The sequence below is a fragment of the Panthera leo genome, chromosome B2 (genome assembly GCF_018350215.1).
Source record: "Panthera leo isolate Ple1 chromosome B2, P.leo_Ple1_pat1.1, whole genome shotgun sequence".
NCBI lineage: Eukaryota > Metazoa > Chordata > Mammalia > Carnivora > Felidae > Panthera > Panthera leo.
The window spans coordinates 146,139,435-146,152,408 of record NC_056683.1 but is presented as its reverse complement, the minus strand read 5'-3'; the positions used below and the strand labels follow the sequence as shown (position 1 = coordinate 146,152,408).

The 12,974-nt window shown below is 44.4% G+C and overlaps 1 long non-coding RNA gene across 3 annotated transcripts; it reads right to left on the bottom strand.

The window, feature by feature from the left end:
* Window positions 1-1,277: 1,277 nt before the first annotated feature.
* On the bottom strand, window positions 1,278-5,882 carry LOC122219223. 3 transcript variants are annotated; one of them, XR_006202317.1, is made up of 4 exons: window positions 5,753-5,882; window positions 5,488-5,601; window positions 2,674-2,813; window positions 1,278-1,493 (listed from the first exon to the last, which is right to left on the bottom strand). It is a non-coding gene; the product is annotated as an uncharacterized LOC122219223 (long non-coding RNA). The 3 variants fall into 3 exon arrangements; XR_006202315.1 differs by having other exon boundaries at window positions 5,488-5,882; XR_006202316.1 differs by having other exon boundaries at window positions 2,760-2,813; window positions 5,488-5,882.
* Window positions 5,883-12,974: the final 7,092 nt, after the last annotated feature.

Sequence of the window (12,974 nt, the reverse complement as noted above, 5' to 3'; positions counted from 1 at the left end):
TGTGCACGTAGCATAGCAATCAGATGCTCTCTCCTCAGATGGCTTGGCTAATGGCCACTTCCTGTGGTTGTCAAATGAAAAAAGAAAAACTAGCATATCCCCAGTGACTTATTGTATCACTTCCCGTATCTGACTATCTGGCAGCCGGTATAATTTAACATCGCTCGTAAATTAAGAGCCTCTTGCAAGGGTGCCACAGCTGAGCCCTCCACCCTGTTTTGCTGATTATAAAGAAACCTTGCCAGGACTTCCATTATGAATAGTCATTTCCTAAAATGTAACTCCAACAACACTGACATCTAATCATATATTAAATGAATGAATAGAGGTTATATATCCACCCTGTATACCTCTGAGCTCATTCTGAAGATTAAAATGACTTCCTCTGATGTTTTCCCAGCACACGCTGTGCCCATGATGTCAGCTCTCGCCATGACCCCCTGCGAGGCCTCCAGCCTCTGGGACATCCCCCCACACTGTTTCTTATCTCTTGGCTTTGCCCGGTTCCTCCTTCCTCACTGCCTAGCCTGTGAGAAGTCAAAGTGAGCTCAAATACTTGCATGTCGCCCAGCTCCTCTGGTGCCCCGTGGTTCTGAGGCTGGGCAGCTCCACGAACAGCTCTTTTGCCTCCCCCCAGGGCAGGCGCACTGGTGGAGTGGGCTACAAAGCTTTGTGCTGTGTGTTCATCATCACGTTGGTCTTAGCAAAGATTCCCTTTGTAGCACTGCTGATACTTGGGGGCAAAGACTCTCTTGATGCCCTAATTGGTTGTATGTTTGCTTCCGTCTCATATTGTTTGTTTGTTTGTTTCATTTCTTCAGTGTAGAATCGTGAACAGGCGCCAGATTTGAAGCCAAATGGCCCAGTTTTCATGCCAATTTTGCTCCATGCATTGTGACCCCAGCAGCCCTTGTGGGAAGTGATACAACCTCTCTGACTGTCATTTTCCCCATCTGTAAAATGGGAACAGTACCAAAAGCTATACTCACAGGATAATTGTGAGGATCAGTGACATAACATACATGAAAATACCTTACAAAATGAAAACATACTAGCTATCGTGAGTACTAGAAATAGCGAGGACGGACTAACCAACCCGGTTCTAACCATGGCTTTGCTGCTCTTAAATAAGCCCCGTGTTCTTAAAGAAGATACTTAATACCTGAGCATCTTTGCCCAACTCATGGCACATTGTCATCTCATCAGATGAGGTGATACAAAATACACACAACGATATTGGCAAAAAGTAAGAGCTCAGTAAATGACAAATGCTTTTATTGTTATTATTGTTGTTGTTATCATTATTATTTGAGTAGGACAAGCAGCTAAAAGACTTGTCCAAGAAAAAATAAATGAAGAGCAACTTTTTGCATTTTAGGAGTCTCAAAAAGAAAAGATCAGAGAAGCAGGCTTTTCACGTTTGTAGAATGACTTTGACGCAGAAGTAAAGACTGATGATAGCTCTGGAATATTGTCTAATGGATTTGGGAACTCTGAAAAAAAAAATTTGAGAACAGCTGACACACTACAGCTTAAATATAATCAGTCGCTGAAATTGCTCTGCAATTTGTTTCAGTGTTTTTCTGTGGATTGCTTTTTTTAACCATACATGTGTCCTAAATATATAATTATATGGCAGAGTATAATAGCTCATTTAGAGTTATTGAGGTCTATTATATAATCCAATAGGACCGTGGGGCGGGGTTTGGAGAGGAGCAGTGGTGATTAACTTGAATGAGTATCAAACATGAGCTCCGCTAGATGTTAATAGATGGTCTTAGTACCGATTTTCTTCTTGCCTTTGCCAGTCTCCCCAAGACAGATCGCTTTTGTGTCCCAAACTGTATTGTTTTAAATTGATGTTATATATTCCTTTGAAAGATCAAAGAAGCCTCTATGTAAAATTTCTTAAGTGCAGAATATAAACGTGTGCTTCTATGAGTGTGGGTCCATGCGTGTGCATGGCCGTCTGGAGTGTATGTGCTCCAAAATGCTCAGAGGTGTGTCCTGAACAGAGCACTCAGTTTTTCAAGGAAAAAATAAACAACCCAAATTCCCCTCTCCCCAGACACCTTCCTTTTTCACCAATCCATGAAATGTGCACATGCTAGGCCAGATAGAAAAACATCCTTTTTCTACCACCCTGACTTGGGTTTTAAATAGAATTGTCTAGAGCCATGATCTTCTAGTAGAGTTAATCACCTTGTCAATATATCCCTGTTGATTAACTGATGGATTCAATGCAGGCTTTTTGTCAATTTCCATTTCTGTTGGATAGTTTCTATCCCTTCAAGACAAATTAGTCAGGGCATTAGAGACCATCTACTCAAAATCCACTGCTTAATTTGTTTTTAATCCCAAGAAAAATCAAGACTAATAAAGGCTCCCGCTTGCCTTACACAACTGACTCCTAAGGTCCCACGTCAGAAATGCCCCAGACCATCACCCCCTGAGTGTGTGATGCTCTCAGGGTTCAGTCATTGGCAAGGGGTCCAGTCGGCTTATCTAAGCCAATGCAAACTGGCCTGGTCAGTCTTTAATTTCTTGTACTTAAAGTTTGTGAAAAATCACATTTCATCCAAATACATTCATCTACCTAAGGGACAGCCCCACTTGCTTCAACAGGAAACTGTCACCCGCAGAGGCCAGTAGGGCACAAATATGACTGCTTACTCATGATCCAAAATGTGGCCTCAGCCCTCCAGAATGTCTGTATTTGCTGCCACTGAGAGAACATTCTCATCAGACCAGGTTCTCACCTCCCATAGGTTCAAATCTCTCCAGGACATCTTAATAAGTTCTCTGTCTTCTCTCTGAAATTTACAGGAAACCTCTGTGACTCCCAGATATCTGTGACCAACCAAGGGCTAGAGCAACCACCACAGGGTTTCATGTTGGATTTTGTACTTTCAACCAAAAACCAAGTTCTGGGATCAAATTTTTAAGATCTCTTATTCTCCAGGGTACAATCCAGGGCCAGTCCTGGATTGGCCAGGCCAATACTCCTGACCACTTAGCACCTACAGCCTCCCTGAACACTGGGCAAACGCTGAATGGCCCACTTCCTCGGGGCTCTCAGCTTTTTTCTTGTCACTGGAAAGGAGCCATTCCGTTACCAAGAGGGAACGTGGGTCTAAGCTGGTGAAGGTGGCCAAGAACAATGAGAGACAGAGGCCATTGTGTGGGGGCCATATGTATGGGCGAGAATGTTTGTTTCTACTACAGATGAGACATTAGTGAAGTAGGAGAGACAGGGGCTATCTCAAATCAGTGGTAGGGGTCTCGGGATACAAAGGGATTGAGATGACTTACATGATGATAGCCCAGCAAAGGGAGAGAGCTCAAAGGAGTGAGGGCAGATGGAAGGAAAATGTCCTGGTGAGAGAGACTATTGAGCCTTCAAAGGCTTTTCATGATGCCCTCAAAATATCCTTATGTTGATCCAAATCCAACTGGCACTCAGCTGTCACCCTACCCCATGGTGGCATTCTGACAAAACCCCCATCCTCTCCTCCAACCATTCCTTGCTTTAGTCTTGCACTCAGTGTCCCTCACTTCTCTCCAAAATAAACCCTCTGCTCCAGCCAGAACTGGCTGCTTCTTTCTGACAGATGAACCCAGCTCACACTCCCATGAGTCTGCAGGGTTTGGCATGACAGCTGCTGCAGCCTTTTGTGATTCGTCTTCGAGACCCATCCAGACCGGCTTTTCACCCAAGAGGGATGAACCATAAGAGGTGGGTGACCAAACGGTACTGAGTGCTGCCACCCCAACACTTACACCCCCCCCCAAATAAGCCTCCTTGCCTTTGTTCTTGCTGTTTTAACTGCCAGGAACACCCTTCCTTCTTTTCTCCACCAAACAAAATCTTACCACCTTCCAAGTTCCAGCTAAGATCCCACCTCCTCCGTGAAGCCTTCCCTGCTCAGCCCAACCAGATGGGATTGCTCATTCCCATGAATCCCCGCAGGCCCTACTGATCAGGAAAAGGGAACCGTCAGCTTAGCCAGTAATGCCAGAGCCCCTACTGCGAGTTGGGTGTTCTTCTAAGTGCCTTGCAGTAGAACGAATTTAATCCTCATTGTCAGTACTGTTAGTCCCCTCTGTTCACAGTTGAGGAAACTGAGGCACAAACAGGACAGTTATCACGCCCAAGATCACTACTAATAAGTAGCCAAGCTGGGATCAGACCCCAGCACACTGGCCCTCGAGTGGGCGTTCTGTATCCCCACCTGGCACCGCCTTCCGGGATTGCTCTCTTGTTTCTTTTTCAGTGGACACCCAGCCAGCACAGCTTTACATCGGCTCTTGGTTGCTCTATGTGCCCACAACATCACTCCCACAGACTGCCAGTCCCATGAGGGCAGCGACCATGACTCAGACTTCACAGAATGGACAATCAGTGCTCTCCTGCCTTGGGAGAACCCTGCTTAAGCTGTCTCTGTTTTGCTTTAACTCCACGGCACGACCGATATTTCTGTTTATGGTTTCCTCAAACACGTCACTCTTGAGGCCAGGGGTAAGCAGTGAAATGGCTCAGGGTCATGGAATCTGTGTCTCTGTAGCAAGGAGACAGTGCGTGCCACTAGTGGGCTGTGGGTTTCAACCCTTTTCCCATATATTCTCTTCCTGGCTGACAGGCTTTCCACCCCGAGCAGACCAAAGAATTTCTGGGTTGGGAGACAGTTCTGTTCTGAAAGGAAAGCCAGTCTGCACAAGAATAGAGACCCAGCCACAACCACACTGCAGCCCGCCAACCCATTTGCAGCCCAGGGCTGAAGCTGGGGGTAAGCAGTGAAAATCCTGTGTCCCTACATCTCTCAGGGCTGAGGATGCACACAGTTGTGTTATTGGTGCCGGGGCCTGGTCCCTGAGCAGAAATGAGCAGAATCGTGGTTGTCCACACAAGATGGAAGGGGAATCACAGTCAGTACATGGGGTTGTGAACACAAGAGACCAGCTGGGTAGGACACACACAGTGAGTCCACAGGGAAGAGACACAGTCCCTCTGTTAGCACGTCGCGGGGGGGGGGGGGGGGGGGGCGGTTTCCTGCAACTGATTTCAACAATTTTACCAATTACCTCCACTTACCAAATTTAATGTGATCCCATCAGAAAGATAGCAAGAAATAGGGATTGTGAATCAAAGATCATCCCCACCTCGGGCCTGACTTCTCCTTTGACCTCTACTTGACATTTGCTTCATGATTTAATTTACCTTTTCCTATTCACCCTTCTCTCTCTTGTTTACCTGGGTCCCAATTGGATTGAGCAGCTGAATTTTCATTACTCAAGTCAGAGGTCTAAGGAGAGTATATGAGCTTTGAATTCCTGCCAGCAGGGCCATATCTGTTCCAGCTCATTCGCCATAAAATCATGAATCAGCCTGACCCACACTGGCTTGCTCCAGTTACAACAGGCATTAGCAATGGGGGGAAGATTCAGAGATATGGAAAGGAGCTAATTTTACTGCTAAGCTTCACTCACCTTCAAGGACAAAAACAGATCTGCACCCAGCTTCTCTTGGCCTGAGCCCCGTTACAATCAAAGCCGATCCTGGGCTTCAGATTCAGCTTCTTCTCTGAGGAGTCTTCCCATGCCCTTGTTGCAACCCAGAGAGGAAGTGCCAGTGAAGCCACAGGGAGGGCTTAAATGACACTTAATCTCTAATGACTCCTCCCAAAGCCCCTCATTCGGCCCTGCCCCTAAATGAGAACACAGTTTCAAAGTAAGCCCCCACTGAAGCACCCACCGACCCATCTTCCCAGTGCCTCCCTGTCACCAGGGTATGACCCTGAGACACGTCTGCTCACTCCCCTTTCAGCAAAGCCCCACAAGACACAAGAACCAGAGATGGGAGGGAAATAGCTCCCTCTCTGCAGCCCTGCAATCTCAGCATTGCAGAGTCAAAAACACTAAATGCTTCTGTGACCCAATAATACTGTGACCAATGCATCTGTGACCCAATAGTAATACTAGGTGGCTCTACAGAAAGGACAGCCTCGGTGGGAGAAAAAACTGTGGTCCCAACCCTCTTTCAACTACCTTTCCCTGAGCGTCCTTGGGCAGAGCAGGGCAGTCAGCCCAGCAGGCAAAATCAGAAGCCCGCTGCCTTCCAACCACGCCCATTGTGTTCAGATGCCCTCCAGGGCAACAGGGAGGATGAGCGGAAATGCCAACCTGGATGCCGTCAGGAAGAGATCCCTGGTGTCGTCTTATGTGTGAAACTGGGCAATACAAATGGACTTGCAAGTCTTTGAGTGAATTACGTTGCCAAAGAGACACACACTCACCTGAACAACCTGTGACCATTCAAATGCGAAACTAAAACCAGTTTCAAATCCTTGATTCTTCAAACCTGCAGGAATTGGGCTTGAAAGCCATTAGTCCCGGAAAAGTGTGAGGTGTGTGGTGTCCACTATACAGGTGCCCATGAAGGATGATATGCAGGGATGAACCTGCCATGAGTCCCATGGACAAGGGCATTCAATGGCAGGACAAGCAGGAACTTCAAGATGGATGCAGTAAGTGGACAGGAGACAAGAGTTCCCTTTCCTAAGGAGGTGCAAATGCTCTCTGGGTTGAGGCAAAAGGAAGCACATGGATGTTCAGGCTTCTGGCAGTAAGGACTGTGACAGGGACCCTTAGATACCACTTCATATCTGTTTTCTCTTTCTTCTTCAGAAATATTACCCGCAGTTCTTGAGTGCATGACCCAAGAACAAACACCATACTTCCCAGCCCCTGTAGTTGTGGCCAAGAGTCTGTAAACACAAATGACATACGAAACACACAACCTGTGTCTTCTCTTTCCTCATCGCATCCTCCCCAAGAGCCAGAGTACAGACACTTGTGGTGGAATATGGTGGGACAATCTGGACCTGGCAAAGACAGCAACACTTTAGGGACAGAGCTGTGGGGTAGAAGGAACCAGGAGCCAGGAGCCTGACACCTCAGAGCTATGGCAATAGCCCAGGACCATTTCTCCTGGGCTCTTGTATGGGAAGGAAACAACTGTGTGTGCTACCTCTCTTCCTCCAGCAGCCGAACTCATTCCATCCAATAGAGTATGAAAAAGAAAATTGACTACACCTCCCAAGAGAAAAAGAGGGAAAGGAAGGGAGGGAAGGGAAGGGAAGGGAAGGGAAGGGAAGGGAAGGGAAGGGAAGGGAAAGAGTGGAGGTGCAAGATCCAACATCCACATAATAAATGTTACAGAAAAGACAGAACAGAGAAGAGGAGAGGAAATCATCAACAAGATAATTCAGGAAAATTTTTTTGAAACATGGACACGTGTTTACAAAATAAAAGGACCATGAAATGCCCAACACCGTGGTGAAAATAGATTCACCTAAAGGCACATCAGCATAAAATTACATCTCTAGAGACAAAGAAAATTCCTATAACCTTTCAGTAAGAACACAAAAAATAGGTATCACATGAAGGATCAAAAAACCAAAATGTCATCAAACTTGCCACAAGCAATATTGTAAGCTGAAGCAATTCCTGCACAATTTTAATGGAAAATAATTTCTCACCTAGAATTTGGTAGCCAGCCAGAGTAGTAATCAAGTTGGAGGGTAGAACAGAGGTCTTCAGACAAGCCAGTTCTCTGAGAATGTACCTCTTACTACTTATTCTTAGGAAGGAACAGGAAGATGTTCTCCATCAAATAAGGATGAAAGTGACAAAGCAGAAGAAAGAGCTAGGTTGTATGAAACCACGGATCCCAAACAAAAAAGAGACAGGGTGATCTCCAAAAGATTACAAAGAGCAAGACAAAAATGACACCTTTGTGGCTGAAGTGGAGGACATTGGCCTCGGTTGGAAAGGCTCAGAAGTCTCCCAACTCTGCTGAAGACGAAGAGGATGAACAAACTACTGATATGTTTGAGGTGAGTGAAAGATTGATACAAGTGGGGGAGAGCGTGGGCTTCGTTGGCAGCAAGGACACAGAATAGGAAGCAAATGCAAGAACCAGAGCCTGAGGATACGTGCATGTGTGGTGGGCTTGGACTGGGGGAGTGTGCGTTCTCCAGAGCAGAAAGTCAATAAATAATGCCTAACACTAAAATAAAATGACAACTTACAGAGAAGGACAGATACCATATGTTTTCAGTCTTGGGTGGATTCTGAGAAACTTAACAGAAGACCATGGGGGAGGGGAAGGAAAAAAAAAAGGTTAGAGAGGGAGGGAGTCAAAGCATAAGAGACTCTTAAAAACTGAGAGCAAACTGAGGGTTGATGGGGGGTGGGGGAGGGGCATTGAGGAAGGCACCTGGTGGGATGAGCACTGGGTGTTGTGTGGAAACCAAGTTGACCATAAATTTCATTTTTAAAATAAATAAAATAGAATAAAATGGCAACTAATCATGTAAGCATTTTTCAAGAAAAGCAAGTCAATGCCAAAAGAATCAGATAAGAGAATTGAAAGTGGTAGTTTCTGGGGAAAGGAAAATGAGGAGGAACTGGTTCTGTGTGACTCTGCATATGTAGAATTCTGATCTTTTTTTAAACACAGAAAAGAAAAGAAGAAAAAGAGAAGGAGGGAAGGAGAAAGGGAAAGGAGGAAAGAGAAAGACAAAGAGAGCAGGAAAAGAAAGAGAAGAAGAGAAAAAGCAGGATCAGCCACAGCAGAGAGGTGGAAAAGCCAAGCCAGGTACATCAATCCTGCAGCCATCCCCACAAGACTGGCAGCAGACTTCCGACTCCACAGCGTGCAAGGATGCTTGTGAGCCTAGCGGGCGTGGGTGGGGCAGGTGGGGGACCAGTGGGTGCATGAGGTGGGAAATTGGCATCCAGGTTGGTGAGTGGAGGGGGCCAGTCCAAGAGGCCAACTCGGCTTGTAAACAAGGATGTCATCAGATAAAAGCTTGGAGGAAGTCAAACATCTCAGAATAGCTTCCAGATTTACGTTTGGTTCCCGGTACACCACCTGCTTATGAAGACTTCATTTTCATAGCTTGTTGCTTCGGCCTCAAAGGTAATCAGTTCACTTAAAAAACAATGGAATGAACATGAACACATATTCAAACACATACTCCTGGGAGTTACTGAGATTTCCAATGAAGAGTGAGTGAATTAGGAAGATTCTATCTTGGCCCTGTTTTCATTCATTTCCAAGTTCCTTTAGGGGAATAAGAAAGAAAATTTTTCTGCAAATGAAGAAAATATGTTACTGGTTAGTGTACCATGATTTTAATTAATAACATATTAAATGCTCAAAAGTTGGATTGGAGAGGGGACTACTTTTATATTCAAAGGAAAATTACCAGAAACTCCATTCTTTAAAGTAACATCTGCTTTGTAACAGTTCGTTCATTTTTATTTAATAAACTTTATAATTTTTCAAGTGTGAAAGCTAAGATTCTATTCTATTCTTCTGCTGTGACAGAACCACCTTGTGACTTAAGAGAATAAGCTTTGAGAAGATGTATCTAAAGTAAACAAGTGGTGCTTGGGTGGCTCAGTTGGTTAAACATCCGACTTCAGCTCAGGTCATGATCTCACAGTTTGTGGGTTCAAGCCCCGCATCGGGCTCTCTGCTGTCAGTTCGGAGCCTGGAGCCTGCTTCGAATTCTGTGTCTCCCTCTCTCTTTGCTCCTCCCCCAGTCACAGTCTATCTCTCTCTCTCAAAATTAAATAAACATTATAAAAATTAAACTAAATAAATAAATAAAGTAAATGAGACAAAGGATTCAATGAGATTTTTTTCATTGCTATGCATCTGTACAGGTGACAGCAATTAATTCTTAAAATTATATGTTTCCCCTTTAACACTCTCAGCTGGAAAGGGTCATAATTCACTGCATCAGAAGCTGTAAATCACAATGGACTAAATGCATCAGCAGAGGTAGCACTGACAGCCACCAATAAACAAGGGAAGGACGGCCATTGAGAGGCATTCTGGGGCCAATAATCACGACTCTTGAGTAGGCAATAACATTTAAGAGAAAGAAGAGATGCTGTCCTGTTCACATACTCAAGCTCAGGTAGACATGTACTAACTCCGTTATTACCTTAGTGATGACAGTGCCATCTTTGAGAACTATCAAACAGGCCTTGAGTTCAAGTTGATAATTAAATTAAATAGTAACTCCTAATTTACAAGAAGTGTTTAAAGAAAAATTCAAGAATGGCTTTTGAATGTTTAAAAATGTTCTTACAGGGGTGCTTGTGTGGCTCAGTCACTTGAGCGTCTGACTTCGGCTCAGGACTTCGGCTCTGACTTCAGCTCGTGAGTTCGAGCCCCGCGTCGGGCTCTGTGCTGACAGCTCGGAACCTGGAGCCTGCTTCAGATTCTGTGTCTCCCTCTCTCTCTGACCCTTCCCCACTCACGCTCTGTCTCAAAGATAAATAAATGTTAAAAAAAAATGTTTTTAATGTTCTTACAAATAATGATACGGTGATTCCTTTTCATGTCATAAAATATACTATTAGATCTCCTAATGTGAAACCATTATGTATAAACCTTATCTCATTATGATTATGTTTTAAAGAGGTCTTATTGAAATGACTCAATATATTTCTATTCATAAGTAAGATTCACCTGTAGTTGTTGTTGCTGTTATTGTTATTATTGATATGCCATTTTGGGGAGATTTTAGTATCAAGATTATGCTCCCTTCATAAAATAAATTGGAAAATTTTCCATCCCACTCCATGCTCTGAAACACTTTAATAGGCTAGCAATTACCTATATGAACTTGTCATAGTATTCAGCCCATTAAATTATGTAAGCATTTCAAAAAGCAAAATCCTTGTGTTGTTTTAGTCATGTTTTCCATTATTACTTGGCTTTTCACACTATTTAGATATTCTAATTTTATTATTTTATCAAGTCATTATTGTTTTTAATTTTTGTTTTTCTAGAAAGTCATCCATTTTATCCAGGTTTTTTTTAAGTCTTTATCATAAAGATATACATGCCATATGTACTAGTCAGGGTTCTCCAGAGAAATAGAACCAATAAAAATATGTATTTATAAGGAGATTGATTTTAAGGAATCAATGCAATTGTAAGACCTAGTGAATCTGAAATCTGTAGGGTAGACAGGCAGATTGAAAACCTCAGTCTGCTCCCAAAGCCTTCCACTGATTGCATGAGGCCCACTCACGTTAACAAAGTCAACGGATTGAAAGTGTTAATCACATCTACAAAATACCTTCACAGCAACATCTAGACTAGTGCTTGACCGACTGAGCAACTGGGCATCATTGCCTAGTCAAGTTAACGTAAAACTAACCGTCACGCCATATATCATCAATTCGAAGAGGTATTTTCTTTCCTCGTCTTACCATGGCAAAAACCGGGATACTGTCCCAGCCCATAATCTGGATCATATGAAGATCTGCCAGTTTTGAATGGGACCTGGAGGAAGAAAGGGCTCAGGTCATGGCTGTGATACAGGCACCCCTGCCACTTGAGCCATATGGTCTGGCAGACCCTAGAGAGCTGAAGGTGTCAATGGAGGGAAAAGGACCATGTAGAGTTTGGGGCAAACCCAATGGGAAAGTCCCAGTGCAGTCCTCTGGCGTTCTGGAGTGAAGGCATGCCACCTACAGCAGAGACTCATACATCTTTTGAAAAACAACTCTTGATGTTCTGTGGAGTCTTGGTGGAAAGAGATTGCCCAACCATAGGTACCAAGTGACCATGTGGCCAGACTACCAATGATGAGCTGGGGCCTTGCAGACCTACCGAGTAATAAGTCTAAGCAGGCCCAGCAACATTCCGTTGTAAGATGTAAGTGGCTACCTAGGTATACCTAGGCCTACAACACCAGGCCCAGAGAGACAAGCAAGTTGCATCAGTAAGGAGCTCAGACCTCAACGGCATCCACTATTGTCACACCCGCACCTGTTTCTCAGTTCATGCGGACAGCCATAGGGAGTGATTCTGTTCAACCAGGAAGAGGAGCTTTGCTGATGCATAAGTCACTTAGGTATGTGGATGTGTAACAATAATCAAAGGTACTTTTGAAAGATATTCTTGATGGAAAACCCTTCCACTGGGTAGAACTTTGGGCAAGGCACCTGATCATTCATTTTAAGTAGCAAGAGAAGTGCCCTGATATTAGACTATAAATGAACTTATGGGCAGATGTAAATATCTTGGCTAGTTAGCTATGGACCTGGAAGGGAAAAATATTGAAAGATGGGGGACAAAGAAATCTGAGCTAGAGACATTACACTTGGGAGCGGATGCCGAGGGTAAAGATATTTGTTAATGCCTGCCAGAAATCATCCACATTGAAGGGGCACAAATAAGCAGGTAGTCCAAATGGTTAGGCCAGTTGACATCCACCAACCTCTGTCACTGGCTACATCTATGGCATGATGAGCACATGGATGTATCGGTCACAGTGGAAGCAACGATGACTACCTGTGGACCTAACTGTCTGGACTCTCTGGGACTATTGCCACTGAATTTCTACCTTTGAGGAGCAGGGATCAATACTGAGCCACCAGAATGGCACCATCCTTCAAGGAAACCAGCTCTCTACCTGGGGGCAAGTTAACTACATCGAGTCCCTTCCATCCTGCAAGGGCCAGTGGTTACGTGTCACAGAAATAAGTAAGTATTCACAGTTGCCTTTTTCTGCTTGTAGGGTTTCAGCAGAACCACTAGTTAAGGGCTAACAAAAGCCTTTGTCCCACTGGTTCAAGACCCCATATACCATTGCCTTAGAACACCAACCTCACCTTACAAAAAAGGTGGTGTAGAAGTGGGCTCATTATCCCCAGATCTACTTTTGGTAAAATGTATGATACTAGCAAGAAGTTGCTGGCCAAATCAAGCATTGGAACAGTCTGTTGGAGGCACAGGTGAAATTCTCTAAGGATAAACCACTGCCATCCTCCAGGATGCAGCATATGCATTGAATCAGAGTCCTTGGCCTGACATTGTATCCCCATTAGGAATTCATGAATCCAGAAACCAAGAAGCAGAAAGATAAGTGACCATGCCATCA